Source organism: Bidens hawaiensis, unplaced genomic scaffold (genome assembly GCF_021521415.1).
Source record: "Bidens hawaiensis isolate Kalapana, Puna unplaced genomic scaffold, B.hawaiensis_p1.1 tig00020106_1, whole genome shotgun sequence".
In the NCBI taxonomy this organism is placed as follows: Eukaryota; Viridiplantae; Streptophyta; class Magnoliopsida; order Asterales; family Asteraceae; genus Bidens; species Bidens hawaiensis.
In genome coordinates, this window is record NW_027493056.1 from 137,858 (window position 1) to 152,844 (window position 14,987).

A 14,987-nucleotide genomic window follows, 5' to 3' on the forward strand; every position below is an offset into this window, starting at 1 on the left:
CAATAATAAATATTATCATTTGCATTGAAACAAACACATACCCTTTCTAGGCGTTGAAGTAGGGCAGTTTTGAATTGACGAACACCACGACCACTTGATGTTGGATCGAGTCTGTGAGCTTTCTCAAACGCATAGAACCGAACTATTTATGCATACAATAAATATGGATTACCGATGATAACAAGCAATTAAACCAATATTTCCAAAAACCGAAACAGAAACAACAGACTTACAAAGATAAGCAACCCTTGGATTATGGGGTTCGACTTCATTAGCAACACGAAGAATAGGTGCAATTTCAACTAGAGATGAAGGCACCACTTCACTGTCCATCATAGCCTCCCCACCCAAATTACCAGCTGTTTGAGTCCGCAGCAGCCTGCCAGGTGGCGGCTGATCGCACCCTCTTCGATTGTATGCCATTGTTTCTTCAGATTCTAATCCACTAAAGCTTCAGCTCACTATAAATTTCCTGCAGGTACACATAGTCAGCACCTTATATAACAATATGATATCCTAAAAGCAAGATCACTTTATCAACAATCAAACAGTGAACCAAATTCTTCAATTATCCAAATCCTCTATGTTATTTGTCGCCATTTCACGGAATTAATCAAAAAAATCATGATTACATAATCCATAAAGCACCTCAAATCATTAAAACCCCCAAAATTCATCTCGATATAATCGAAACAAGTTCAAATTCAACAAACTGAAAACCTTGCGATCGCTTCACCTCAATCGAACAGTGAATATACATAACTGAAGAGGTAGGTCCCAGCAGGGCTCAGTTGGTCCCGCATGACTCACCTTGAACAGGGATGTCTGCGCAAAGACCATCTACTCCCGCAGGACCCACCATGCTCAGAGAAGCCTACGCGCAGTATGCAAGCTGCATACGCAGGGAAAAGCCTCCCAATGGTAAAGTAACCCGCCTGTTCCCGCAGTTGCGGATACAAGCCATCAGGGAAGGCTACCCGCACAGCATAGCTACACGCATAAGGCTTAACACTTACAAATATTCAGTCACCTGAAAGAATGAGCAGAGGCGGGAGGGGGAAAACTCCCGCCAAAATGGGCCAGTCTGTATGATGGAGGATCTTTTGCGTGATACCTGACGAGGTAAAGACAAAAGATCTGACCAAGAATGCGACAGCTCACTGACAGCAGCGTGGCAGACAGCACGCCACAGCACTGTGACCAATAGCCGCCGCCTGCCCACCAACTCCTGCCAGACCACGTGCCTAGCCTGCAGTTGGTAGAAGACGAAGAGTGCACGGCACGCCTGCTCTGTGTCAGCCGCTACCTATCCACCACTCACAGGTAGGGCACGTGCATAGGTTACAGTTGGTAGCGTGTTGGGCCGGCTAAACCCCTTGGAAACCCACCTTCGGCTATAAAAGACAGCAAATGGTATTATCATTTCATCATCTACTATCTCGTATAACTTACTTGATAATTGCTCTAATAGTATTCATATACTTTTATATTGAAAGAGCAATATAGACTGATTCTCACGCCGGAGGGTGGTCACAAGGAGGAACCCCCCCCCCCCTTCTCAGTGACGAGCTTACGGTGTCTGTTTTGCAGGTTCCTTGAAGTACAACTTACTCTGCTGGACCTAACCTTCGTGGGAAACATTACTTAGCCCCCAGATTACCCATAATCTGCCCGGGGTCACTTAGTGTTTCTTCATTGGCGCCATCCGTGCATAAAGCTAGAACTACATCTTTCTCCAGTTTTTCAAAACTTCCAAGATGACTAGAGAAATTCCGGTAACCACAACCCCAGCCACTGGGGTAAACACCGGCAACACAATGTTTACAAACACTACCCCAGCCACCCAAGCTGGGGCAAGTGAAGTACATTTTACGAACACTACCCCAGTCACTCATGTAGGGGCAAGTGGAGTAAATATTCCACTGGGATTCACTGATGCCCAGCTGGAAAAACGAACTCGAGCCCCTCGCCAAACACTTGATCAAGTGAAGGCATGGGCCGAGGCACGTCAAAGAGAATTTCAGGCTGAGTTGGACGAACGCTTGCGTTCAGTCCAACAAGCTGAGGAATTCGGTAGTACTCGCCAGCACCTCAACATGAGTAGTGAGTACGAGTACTCAGACGCCGAGAGGGAAGACTCCGACACCGACGCGAACCCTCGCCATAGGGCGAAAGGGAAGCGTAAGGAAACGGATCCCCAGCCAAAAAGGAATTTTGGGGAAGCATTCCAACCAGTCACGGAAAAAAGCTCGCGTGACTTCTCCAAGGCCTTTAGACCTACTGCCACAAACGCAGGAAGGTCAAAATTTGCAAGGGACATTGCAGAAGCAATCGCCCCGAGGAGTGCCAAACAAATGTCCAATATTGGCACATACGATGGTATATCCGACCCAGATGACCATCTGAACAGGTTCATTGCGGGGGCAACCGTCAGTAACTGGACGGAACCCACGTGGTGCTACATGTTCCAGATGACTCTGGTAGGAGCAGCCAGAGCGTGGTTCGACCGTTTACCGGTCCACCACATTTATGACTGGGCAGACTTCCAGAACAAGTTCAGTCAACAGTTTAGTCAACAGAGGAAGCACACTGAGGAGCAGTGGACGATCCTCAACTGTGTGAGAGAAGAGGATGAATCCTTACTGGACTTCATCACCCGCTTCAACTCCAAGAAGCTGAGTCTGGGCAACATCAGTGAAGACCTCGTTCGCGCCGCTTTCATTCAGGGCGCTGAATACCCAGAACTCATCCGCACTCTGACGGGTAAAGACGGCATGCCATCCACGTGGGATGCCATAATGACGGCAGCCAAGCGCTTTGCCGAAACGGAGAAACAGCTGGGAAGAGATCTCCCCCAGAATACAAACCTCTACACGCAGAGGACAAGGGAGAACAATGTGAGAACCGCCCGGCTAAACAAAAAGAGGCGGCAAGGTATTTGGCAGTCAAGGATAAACTTTGACACCCCCTCAAGCTCTCGCCCTCTGGTTGGCGGAAGGGACAACACGCACCCTTCGAACCGGAAAAACCGTTGGACGCCACTCACCAAGAGCGTCACGGAGATATTTGCCACGGAAAAACTGCCATGGCCAAAAGCCCCAGCGATCCGACAGAAACCCAATGCGGATCAAAGCAAGTCTTGTGACTTCCATGGGACAAAGGGCCATAGCACTGAGGAGTGCACATCCTTGAGGGACATCGTCGAGACATTCGTCAAGGATGGGAGGCTCGCACACCTCGTGGCATCTATCAAGAAGGGAGGAAGGAACGACAACAGGTACAGGGGTAACGGACGAAAGCCCGTCGACATTAGCATCAACATGGTCCATGGTAAGGTCAGAGGAAGAAAGAGACCGATAACCGAACCATGCGCATGGAAGGAAGCAGAAGTGCGCTTCCCGCGAGTGCCGGGAGGCCCAAACAAAGAAGGCCCCATTGTCATTAAAAGCCAGCTGGGGCACTACATCACCTCCCGCACCCTCGTTGACAATGGCGCATCGTCGACAATGATGTACAGGCAGTTCTTCGACAAGCTCGACGATGAAGACAAGGAACGCCTGGAGACGGTCTACGCTTCAATGGAAGGGTTTGACGGCAGCATGAACACTCCCTTGGGCATCCTATCTTTCCCCGTCACTCTCACCGATGGGAATTATTCACGCACGGAGGATGTGGATTTTGTTGTAATGAAAAAACCACATCATACGTATGACATCCTATTCGGGAGAGACGGGATGGCAAGATTCAACGCCGTGGTATCCTCAGTCCACGGCATGATGGGATGGCCAACAACTGAAGGCGTAGCGATGATCACGGGCATTCCCCAGGTATGCATCGCATCTGTCTCCTCTAAACCCAAACCGAAGATGGCCAAACAAACCATCACTGAACCTGAACAGTGGGCATTCAATGGGAAATATCCCGATCAGGCCGTTACCATTGGCCCGACAATTGTTGATCCAACACGCACCTTACTCAAGCGCTTACTGCAGCGAAATGCAGACATCTTCGCGTGGACACCAGCCGACATGACTGGTGTACCCCGGGGTAAGGCAGAGCATAAGCTCAAATGCGATCCGGCCGTTACGCCGATCGTACAAAAGCGCAGAGTAATGGGGCCCGAGCAAACCAACGCGTGCAGAACCCAAGTCAAGGAACTCCTTGATGCGGGCATCGTGCGCGTTAGCAAATATCAAACGTGGGTTGCAAATCCCGTAATGGTACCGAAGAATAACAAACAATGGCGCATGTGCATAGATTTCAAAGATTTGAATAAAGCATGCCCCAAAGATTGTTATCCGTTGCCAGAAATTGATCTCAAGGTGGATTCGGTGGCACCATTTCGCCTTAAATGCTTCTTGGATGCGTATAAGGGGTACCATCAAATCCACATGGCTGTAGATGACCAGGACAAAACCGCCTTTCGGACGCCCGATGGCACATTTTGTTATAAAATGATGCCATTCGGACTTAAGAACGCGGGATCCACGTACCAACGACTAATGGACAAAGAGTTTCACGCCCAAATTGGGAGAAACTTGGAAGTCTATATGGATGATTTGGTCATCAAAAGCCCCGAGCCAGAGGCGATGTTGAAAGACATTGAGGAAACTTTCAACACACTCAGAAAGATAAACATGAAGCTCAACCCGAGCAAGTGTTCATTTGGGGTGGAAGAAGGGAAGTTCTTGGGAGTCATTATTACTAAAGATGGCTTCAGAGCGAACCCTGAAAAGGTCGAAGCCATTGTCAAAATGGAATCACCTACCACCATAAAACAGGCTCAAACACTGAATGGACGACTAGTCGCGCTTAACCGCTTTTTGGCAAACCATGCGGATAGGTCTTTCCCATTTGTGTCAACGCTAAGAAATTGTTTAAAGAAAACGCACTTCCGCTGGACACCAGAAGCGGAAGCAGCTTTTCAGGAGATTCGATCACGCCTGATCGAACTCCCAACACTCACAGCACCACAAGCGGGGGAGGAGTTAATCCTATACCTCTCCGCAACAGATAGAGCAACCGGGGCAGTCCTGCTTGTAGAACGAAAAGGCATCCAGATGCCAATCTATTATGTTAGCCGCGTGCTGGCAGACGCGGAAACCCGGTACTCTACCCTGGAAAAACTGGTCTTGGCACTTATTCACGCTTCACGCAGGTTGAGACGATATTTCCAGGGTCACCCAATCACTATTCTCACCAACTTCAAACTCTCAAATGTTCTAGGCAAACCCGAGTTATCGGGACGTCTAGCCAAGTGGGCAATTGAATTGGGAGAATATGCGATTCAATACAAGCCGAGACCAGCCATTAAAGGCCAGGTCCTGGCTGATTTTATTGCAGAAGTCCCCGCTTCACGGGAGAAAGAGTGCCAGGAGGAGGTTCAACCCTCCCCAGCACACGAAATCAATGAGGTCTGGCGACTCTACACTGATGGAGCAGCTAGTAACGAGGGTTCAGGCGCAGGGTTAAAATTAACAAATCCAGCAGGCCAGGAATATACTTATGCTATTCGGCTGGATTTTCCAAGTACGAATAACGAGGCTGAATATGAAGCATTCCTGGCCGGATTGAGGATTGCGCGTAAAATGGGTGTAAAAAATTTGGAAGCCCATGTAGATTCCATGCTAGTGGCAAACCAAATAAACGGGACGTACACGGCTGTGAACGACACAATGGCCCTGTACCTTGCCCAGGCCAAAGCCATCATGCGCGATTTTAATGATTGTAAAGTGATACACGTCAAGCGCAGCGAAAACAAATCTGCGGATGCGTTAAGCAAGCTTGCATCACTGGCCTTCACCCACTTGGGAAAGGACATCCGCGTGGAACTCCTCGAAACACCATCAGTCCCGCACAAGGAAATTTGTGTCATCCAAACCGGTACAGAAACATGGATGACCCCAATAATAAAATACCTTGAAACAGGAACGTTACCAGAGTCGAAGTCACAGGCAAGAAAACTACGCTGTAAAGCACTGAATTATCAGCTGGTCAATGACATCCTTTACAGACGTAACTTTCTTGGCCCATTGTTAAGATGCGTGGACAACCAAGATGCCGACTACCTCCTAAGGGAGGTTCACGAAGGCATCTGTGGAGTACACGCAGGCCCCCGCGCTGTGGTAGCCAAGCTAAACAACGCGGGATACTTCTGGCCGGGGATGCATATGGACGCGTTGGCATACATCAGAAAATGCAGATCTTGCCAGCTTTACGCACCCAACACGCATCGCCCGAAAAATGAACTTGTTCCTGTCACTTCCTCGTGGCCATTTCAGAAGTGGGCCATTGACGTGACAGGCCCATTTCCTACAGCAGCTGGGAATGTTCAGTTCCTAGTGGTAGCCATTGACTACTTCACCAAATGGATAGAAGCGAAACCTTTAGCCCAAACAACCGCAAAGCATATCAAAAAATTTATTTGGGAATTTATTATTTGTCGTTTTGGACTTCCACAGAATTTGGTAAGCGATAATGGCACCAACTTTGCTGACAAGAAGCTACAGCAGTGGCTGAAAGAACTTCAAATCACCCACACCTTTACCTCAGTGGCACACCCGCAAGGTAACGGTGAGGTGGAAAGAGCAAATAAGAGCATCGTCGAAGGCATAAAGAGAAGACTCTTGGAACATAGATCCGGTTGGGTGGACGAGCTTCCACACGTCCTTTGGGCAAACAGAACGCTGAAGAAGACCAGTACGGGAGAAACCCCGTTCAGTCTCACTTATGGCACTGAAGCCATGATCCCAGTCGAAATCGGTTTACCCTCACCAAGGGTCTTAATCCAACCAGGAGACAATGATGCGGAAAGACGGTTAGACCTTATGCTAACCGAAGAGCGCAGAGACTTAGCCGCCGTGCGGGAAGAAAACTACAAACGACAAATGCAAAAATACTACAACACGCGGGTAAAACTCTGCAATTTCAATGAAGGAGACTACATACTGCGTAACAACGAGGCTTCGAACCAACAACGCCCAGGAAAGTTGGCCCCGATTTGGGAAGGGCCATACGTTATCAAAGAAGTTCTGGGAAAGGGCGCATACCGGCTCGAAAGGCTCGATGGCACTCCCATCCCTAGAACATGGAATGGAGCTCAATTACGCAAATGTTATATGTAGATCAATTCCAACTTGTAAAGAAAAGGCCTAGAGCCACTTCTAATGGAAATGATTCTCCTTTCATGATGTATTGATAGCTTGTAACCTATGAACTTCCCTTACGGGAAGAAGTAGTTGCGTGTGGAAGGCGGCAATACCCGCATAAACACAACGCCAAAATGTTAAAAAGTTCTAAGGAAAACCTACACGCAGGTCAGATGTAGGTAAAGTTTAGCCATCCTTGTAAGTGCAAGTGACGGTCTTACCCGCACAATCACAAACAAGGAAGCCAAACTTAACTTACCATCTACCACGTTAAAAGGTTAACTTATGAACACTTAAAAAAGGATAAGAAAAACCTACACGCAGGTCAGATATAGGTCTAAAGTTAAAGCCATCCTACTAAGTGCAAGTGACGGTTGCACCCGCACAATCACGAAAGAGGAAGCGAAAACTTTAGTCCATTATCAACCACGTTCAAAGGTTTAACTTAATGCCTTAGAAATTTCGAAAAGGAAAACCTACACGCAGGTCAGATAGAGGGTAAAGATTAGCCATCCTACCAAGTGCAAGTGACGGTTTTACCCGCACAATCACGAAGGAGGAGGCGAAACTTTAACCCATCATCAACCACGTTCAAAGGTCCTTATTCTAAACACTTGGAAAATTGCTAATTTAAACTAAGTATGCAAGTCATAAGTTTATAAAGCAAGGAACCCAATGAAGGAAATAACAATCTTATACGCAAAAAGATTAATATTTCACAATCTATTACAAGAATGGCTGGGTAACTACCCGCCTAAAAGAAATCTATACAAAGCCAAGTCTATCCTAGCAGTGGGAAAAGATCTTCAGGATCAGGCTTCAGGGCCACCTCCGCTTGAACCAGCACCGTCAGAGCGCGGCTGCCCAAGGAAAGCCTTAAGGATGTTTAGCCCATCATCAGCAGCAGCAGCTTCATTCACCTTCTCCACCACTGGATGCGGGAAGGAAGCGTACTGGTTCACAGCTTGGTCATAAGCAGCTTCAGTATTAACATTGAATAAAGGGAAGTTGGAGGGCGGAAAGCCTCTCTCAGCAAACCCTAGACCAAGCAGGAAGCCAGTCTTCTCCCCATCCTCATGAGAAGCGTTGAGGGCTGCGCTCATCGCATCGTCATAAGAGGTCTCTGAAAGGACCCGACGCACAACCTACAAAAGAATACAAATTAGAACATTTTCTAATTACGAGCGGAACGCGTAAAGAAAAAGATAAAGATACCTGAGGCAACGCTTCTCGAAGCAGCCATTGGAGGGTAGCTTGACTTTCTTTGTAAGCACGTTCGGCTCCGCTTTTATCAAGGTTGGCAAGTTGAACTTCCTTGGCGGCAGCCTCTTCGACGCTTTTAAGTTTCCTTTCAGTACGGTCAAGCACCCCCCTCTGGTCAAGGATCTCCTGCAGCTTCTTGGCATCTTCCATTGCCAAGGCGTCATGAGCATGCTGAAGAGCCTTTAATTTGCATTTAAGCTGCTCATTCTCTTCGCGAAGCGGCTCAGCAACAGCTTCAGCCTTGGCAGCCCTCTCAGTTGAGTTTCGCGCAGTCTCCTTAGCCAGCCGAAGCTGTTCATTCACAGCTTGGGCAGCCTTGGAGCGGGCCTCGAGTCGCGCCTGGACTTCAACCTCGAGGGCCTTGAATGCTCTCTCCTCGGCGGCAGCAGCGGCCAACTGCCGGTTCTCCTCCCGCAGAGCCCGCGTCTCAGATATTTCTTTGGCGCGAGCTGCTTTTAACTTGTCGTTTTCACGACAAAGCAGCTCGACGCGGGGCTGCATCCGGGCTTGGAGAACCCGAAGCTCATTGGTTAGCCTACCCTCCTGGTAGCTAGCCATGGCTTCCCCCAACGCACCATGAGGAGCAGCATGGCGAGCCCAATCCACGCACTCCACAGGGGTGCGAAGGGTTGTTCCTCGGCGTATGTTCCATCTTGGAACATACACTTCATTGGAATCCGATACTGCAAAAGAAACAAAGACAGTTAGGGAAAGATGACAAAAATATACAAAGGAAAAAGAACCCTACGTACCTGTAGGGTCAATAACAGGCCGATAGCCGCCAAACCCATCACCTGAACCTAAAGGAAATCCATCCAACAGGTCAGGCAGACGGGAAGGTGGCATAGATCGGCGGGAAGCCCGGCGCGTACCTGATGGTCCGGCCGTCGGTGCCGGTGGCGCAGGTATAGTGGCAGCCGCTGTGGTAGCCATTGTTGGCGCCACCTCCTCAGCAACAGTAACCGCCGGCTCCGTGAAAGATGCTGTAAAAATTGCACTCACGGCCGGCGGAGACACCTTCTCAGCTGGAACAGCCTCAGGAAGGCTGGAACCAGCGGAGGCAGGCGCAGACGCCTGGGTCGACGCCTCAGGAAGGCTGACCGAGCCTACCGTCATTGGCGGGGGAATACTTGCTCCAACTCCACCCTGGAATGCGTCAACATCCGCACCTGCACAAGCAAATGTGTTGAATTTATTTGAAACAACAAATCTAGACAAGAATTATGGGGGTACTTACGGGGTTTCTTGAGCTTGAACATACGAACGAGTGGGGGCGAACCCGATGGAGCCGGCCTCTTGACACCGGTAACCGTCGTCGTCGCTGCCTCCCCAGAGGTATCACCTACAGCCTCCGGAGCGGTGGTCTCCTCACCACCGGGCTTCCCCGCCACCTCTGCATTATCTGACTCCGAGTCAGATAGGACTACCGGGTCGGCCGTAGAGGCCACCTTCTCCTTGCCTTTCCCGACGGCAGCCTTTTTCTTCCGCACCAGTGGAGGACCTTCTGCGGATTCCTCAGAAGAAGAAATGTCAACTCCAGCAGCAGGCACAGCATTGAGAGGTTCAGGATAGAAGATAGGCTTACCTGGCCGTCGGTGGCTCAGGATCTCTTGGCCTGGCGGGTAAACCTCCACGAACCGACCCGCGGTCTGCTCTAAGATGGGCAACTCGTTCTCGTCCAGAGCACGAGTACCCATCCGCGCAGGACCATCTTCCTCCCGCGGATTCAGGAGCGACTGAAGATCGTTACCCTCTGAAATCAACAAGAAAGTTAGAAAAAATCATAGTCAGCAAAAAGAAACAAGACATACCATAAGGGACAGAGTTCGAACCATATTCGAGGACGATCGGAACCTTATCCGCATTCGCCGCCTTCCACACCCGGCTCATCCCCAGCATCACCATCGCCGACTCCGGAAAACGGAAAACCGGGGACTGGACCCGGGATATCTTCGAGAACCATTCCGCCTCCTCATAATTGAGGGCGGGAAGGTTCGGAAGCGCCTGGCCAATCTTGAACTTCATAGCGATGGGGATGGCGCGAGCGGATATGAAGAAGAACTCTCTCCTCCATGAGCGAAGACTCCGCTCGGTGGTACAAATCTTTAAACCCTTGATACGGGTTGTAAGAGTGTACCACCCTTGGATGCACCTCCATGTATAGAAGGTCATCAGGCGGTCAACGAGGGGCTCAAGGCCCAGTATCCGGCACACCCACTCAAAGTGCCGGACCTTGGCAATGGCCATGGGGTGCACCTCTGTCAGGTGCACACCGTGCCTCTCTAGGACACGGTACACAAACTTTGTCAACGGAAACCTAAGGTTCCCGTAGACAAAGAATGCAGCATAAACCCCGATCTTGCCACTAGGGGCATCGTACACAGTATGGTGGGGCTCAGGAAACTCAGGCTCGAGAGACTCGAGCATGAACTTCCTGACGATATACTGGTACAGCTCGACAGGAAGAGAACACTGGCATTCGCCAGCAGTCTTCTGATCATCAGCATCGTGAGAAGACATGGTGGAAGAAAGAAGAGATTTCAGAGTAATGCTTTACTGAAAAGAGAAATTCGCCGGAAATTACTGGAGAAGAAGAGATGAAAGTGGAAAGTGTGAATTGCAAATAACCCTCTCCCCCTTTATATAGTAATCGCAATTAATGCGATGAAATTAATACGGAAGAGAGAGAAGTCAAAGGTGCAATGAAACTATGACACGTGGCAAAGGCAAGCTGGCAACAGCTGTCAAAAGGACGTGTGCCAGAGATTTCGCGGCTACGCGCCCGGAATCCCGTGCCCACGCGCCTGAAAAAGCAACTGGAATGACCACATAATGTCATGTCGCCATAACTTCTGGCACGTCCTGACACAGTCAGAAGAAACCGTCGCACGACGTTTGAGGTATTGGGTTGTTATCCATCCACCAACTCTTCAAATTTCAAAATTTAAAAAATTTGAAGACTAAGGTTCAAAAAAGTAAGCGGGAAAATACCCCTTACCTTGGCAAACAAGTAACCATAAGCCGGGTGTGGGTACAGTGTAAAGGCAAAACCCTTCACATACCTAACACCCGCAGGGAATTGAAGCCAAAATATTTGGCAACCAAGTAACCATAAGACGGGTGCGGGTACAGTGTAAAGGCAAAACCCTTCACATACCTAGCACCCGCAGGGAATGGACGCCAGGAATACCTTGGAAGTAAAGTAACCATAAGACGGATGCAGGTACAGTGTAAAGGCAAAACCCTTCACATACCTAGCACCCGCTGAGAATTGAAACCAGGAAGGATCTTCTGGGCAATGCTTGTGAAAACGGAAATAATATCCCCGCATAGCGGGAACATCGAGTACTACGTTGTTTGAGGCTCCAAGATGGAATTGGTGGTTTAAACATAATTGATCACTATGTTCAAAAAACTACCAGAACCACAGGGAGAATCCGCACAACTAAGACTCAATGCTCCTGACTTGCGAGGAGGTTACAGACCTACCCGCATCATACCCAAAGACCAAGCAGGAAACTCGGGAATTTCTGCAAGTGACAAGGACTTCCGCGGGAAGAACCCCATGGAAAACCTTACAAAAACCCCTTTTCAAAACCCTTTGCTTAAGTCCAAAAGTTCACCTCACTTTATTAGACATTCGTGAAAAGAACATTGGACTGGGGGGACTTGAAGAGGTAGGTCCCAGCAGGGCTCAGTTGGTCCCGCATGACTCACCTTGAACAGGGATGTCTGCGCAAAGACCATCTACTCCCGCAGGACCCACCATGCTCAGAGAAGCCTACGCGCAGTATGCAAGCTGCATACGCAGGGAAAAGCCTCCCAATGGTAAAGTAACCCGCCTGTTCCCGCAGTTGCGGATACAAGCCATCAGGGAAGGCTACCCGCACAGCATAGCTACACGCATAAGGCTTAACACTTACAAATATTCAGTGTCACCTGAAAGAATGAGCAGAGGCGGGAGGGGGAAAACTCCCGCCAAAATGGGCCAGTCTGTATGATGGAGGATCTTTTGCGTGATACCTGACGAGGTAAAGACAAAAGATCTGACCAAGAATGCGACAGCTCACTGACAGCAGCGTGGCAGACAGCACGCCACAGCACTGTGACCAATAGCCGCCGCCTGCCCACCAACTCCTGCCAGACCACGTGCCTAGCCTGCAGTTGGTAGAAGACGAAGAGTGCACGGCACGCCTGCTCTGTGTCAGCCGCTACCTATCCACCACTCACAGGTAGGGCACGTGCATAGGTTACAGTTGGTAGCGTGTTGGGCCGGCTAAACCCCTTGGAAACCCACCTTCGGCTATAAAAGACAGCAAATGGTATTATCATTTCATCATCTACTATCTCGTATAACTTACTTGATAATTGCTCTAATAGTATTCATATACTTTTATATTGAAAGAGCAATATAGACTGATTCTCACGCCGGAGGGTGGTCACAAGGAGGAACCCCCCCCTTCTCAGTGACGAGCTTACGGTGTCTGTTTTGCAGGTTCCTTGAAGTACAACTTACTCTGCTGGACCTAACCTTCGTGGGAAACATTACTTAGCCCCCAGATTACCCATAATCTGCCCGGGGTCACTTAGTGTTTCTTCAATAACATAACTATACGATCATTCAAACAGATGCCGATGATGACCTTCTGGTACACGTAATCAGCACCTTATGTAGTAATAATATTATAAATAATATCCTAAAAGCAAGATCACTTTAATCAACAATCAAACAGTAGACCAAACACTTCAACTGTCTAATTTATCATAAGCATAAGCTAAAGCTACAATCTATCGCAATTTCACGTAATTAACTAACAAGTGATAAAAACCTAATTCATAAAACACCTAAAATTCAACTAATAAGCTGAAATTGAAAAACCTAAGCCCTTGCAATCACGATCAAAGAGTGAATAATCATAAGATAAGTAGAAGATCATAGAAATATAAGCTGATAATGAAGTTACCGAGTGAGTTATTACTGATCAACGTTTCATTTTGCGGAGGAGTTGAAATTAAACTCTGATCGGTATACTGATTGATATTATTATTATTATTGTTATTATTGGTTGGTTAACTGATTCCGAGTGGATAAGGAAACAATTGATTGATCGATGCAGAAAGAAAAGGAAAAAAGAGTGATGATTGGATTCAAGACGGAAGTAAAAAGCTTGAGTGACAAGTGAGAGAGAGAAAAGGACGTTAGAAAGACAGCTTTAATTGAGTTTACTAATATTATATTATTATTCACGACTTCACTTCCCTAATGCAACGCTCAATATTATACTTAAACAAAGGATGTAAATCAACCGAACGTTTGGCGGAAAGTTCGCCTGTGTTCGTTCGTTTAATTGCTAAATGAAAGACCACAACCAGGAAATTTTATTCGTTTAGTTAAATGAGGCAACATGTGTTCGTTTACGTTCAGTAATGTGTTTGTTTATGTTTGTTAGTTAAAGGTTTGTTTATTTTTGATTTTTTTTTTATGAAAATCAACCTAACATTTGAATTTTATAATTTTATTGTTTATGTTAAGCTCATTTCGTTAATGGTTTGTTTTGTAAGGCTTCGTTCGGTTCTGTTTGTTTACAGCTCTGTTTTTTTTTATTATGTATTAAAATATTTTTTTATACAGCTAAATATTACGTACATTCTACATGGATTGAACCCTTGATATCTTATGCTACATCCTAACAATCTTACCACCACATTTTAAACTTATCTGTTGATGTTGTGTGTTAAACTGACAATATTATTATATTCATTTTTTTGCAAATACGGTTAGAGGTGTTACTAATCTTAATCAAAACAAAGATAATTTTGTAGTTGATTTAACATATGATTGGGTGATTTGTTTAATAATTATATATATGGTGTTCATTGTTCGAATGACCGAACCATTGAAACCATATCAAGTGTCGGTTTGAAATCCAAATGGTTTAATTTTTATGGCTTTAAATTTTTAGTTTGGTCTGTAACTTGGAACCGGTTGTGTAAGCCGAACCGAGACCATTATCTTTATTATTTGAGAAGAATCAGTTGTATACCCAACTCGTAAGCTTTGAAAATATAATATCTATTCACATCAAATGAAATTTCATTGAAACCAACAATAAATACCTAGTCTTTATCAATGTAATTTCATTGAAATAAAACCGAAAATATATATTATTTTTTTTCTTAAGGTAAACGTCAACGTTAAAATAATATATTGAACCACAAATCCAAAAAGTTGCAAAACATTATATTGACTAAATTAATAGCAACGCACATGCCACCCACTCCAATTATATTGTCATTTATTTAGGCGTTAAACATTTTATATTGACTATGATTTACTGAGTTCGACATCACCTTTGGTCGTGAGTTATTTTTTATTATATCACTAACTCACATTATGGTTTTCAAAGTTTAATTCAAAATAATTATTTGGGTTACATCTCACATACATGTAATTTAATAATAATACACATCTACTATTTGGATTTAACAGAATTAGTGATTAATAATTACGGCCTTGTTAATGAAATTCTTTTAATAAAGATTGTTAATCGATCGATGGCAGGTTAACTTTACTGA

General features: G+C 46.6%; 1 pseudogene across 1 annotated transcript in view; it reads right to left on the reverse strand.

Moving 5' to 3' along the window:
* Positions 1-13,482, reverse strand: part of LOC143559889 (callose synthase 2-like) — a 28,925-nt pseudogene extending 15,443 nt beyond the window's left edge. Inside the window, exons 1-3 of the transcript XR_013140014.1 lie at positions 13,376-13,482; positions 234-472; positions 42-142 (exon numbers count right to left, since the gene is read on the reverse strand). The product of XR_013140014.1 is annotated as a callose synthase 2-like (transcript). The remainder of the gene's footprint in view (positions 1-41; positions 143-233; positions 473-13,375) is intronic.
* Positions 13,483-14,987: the final 1,505 nt, after the last annotated feature.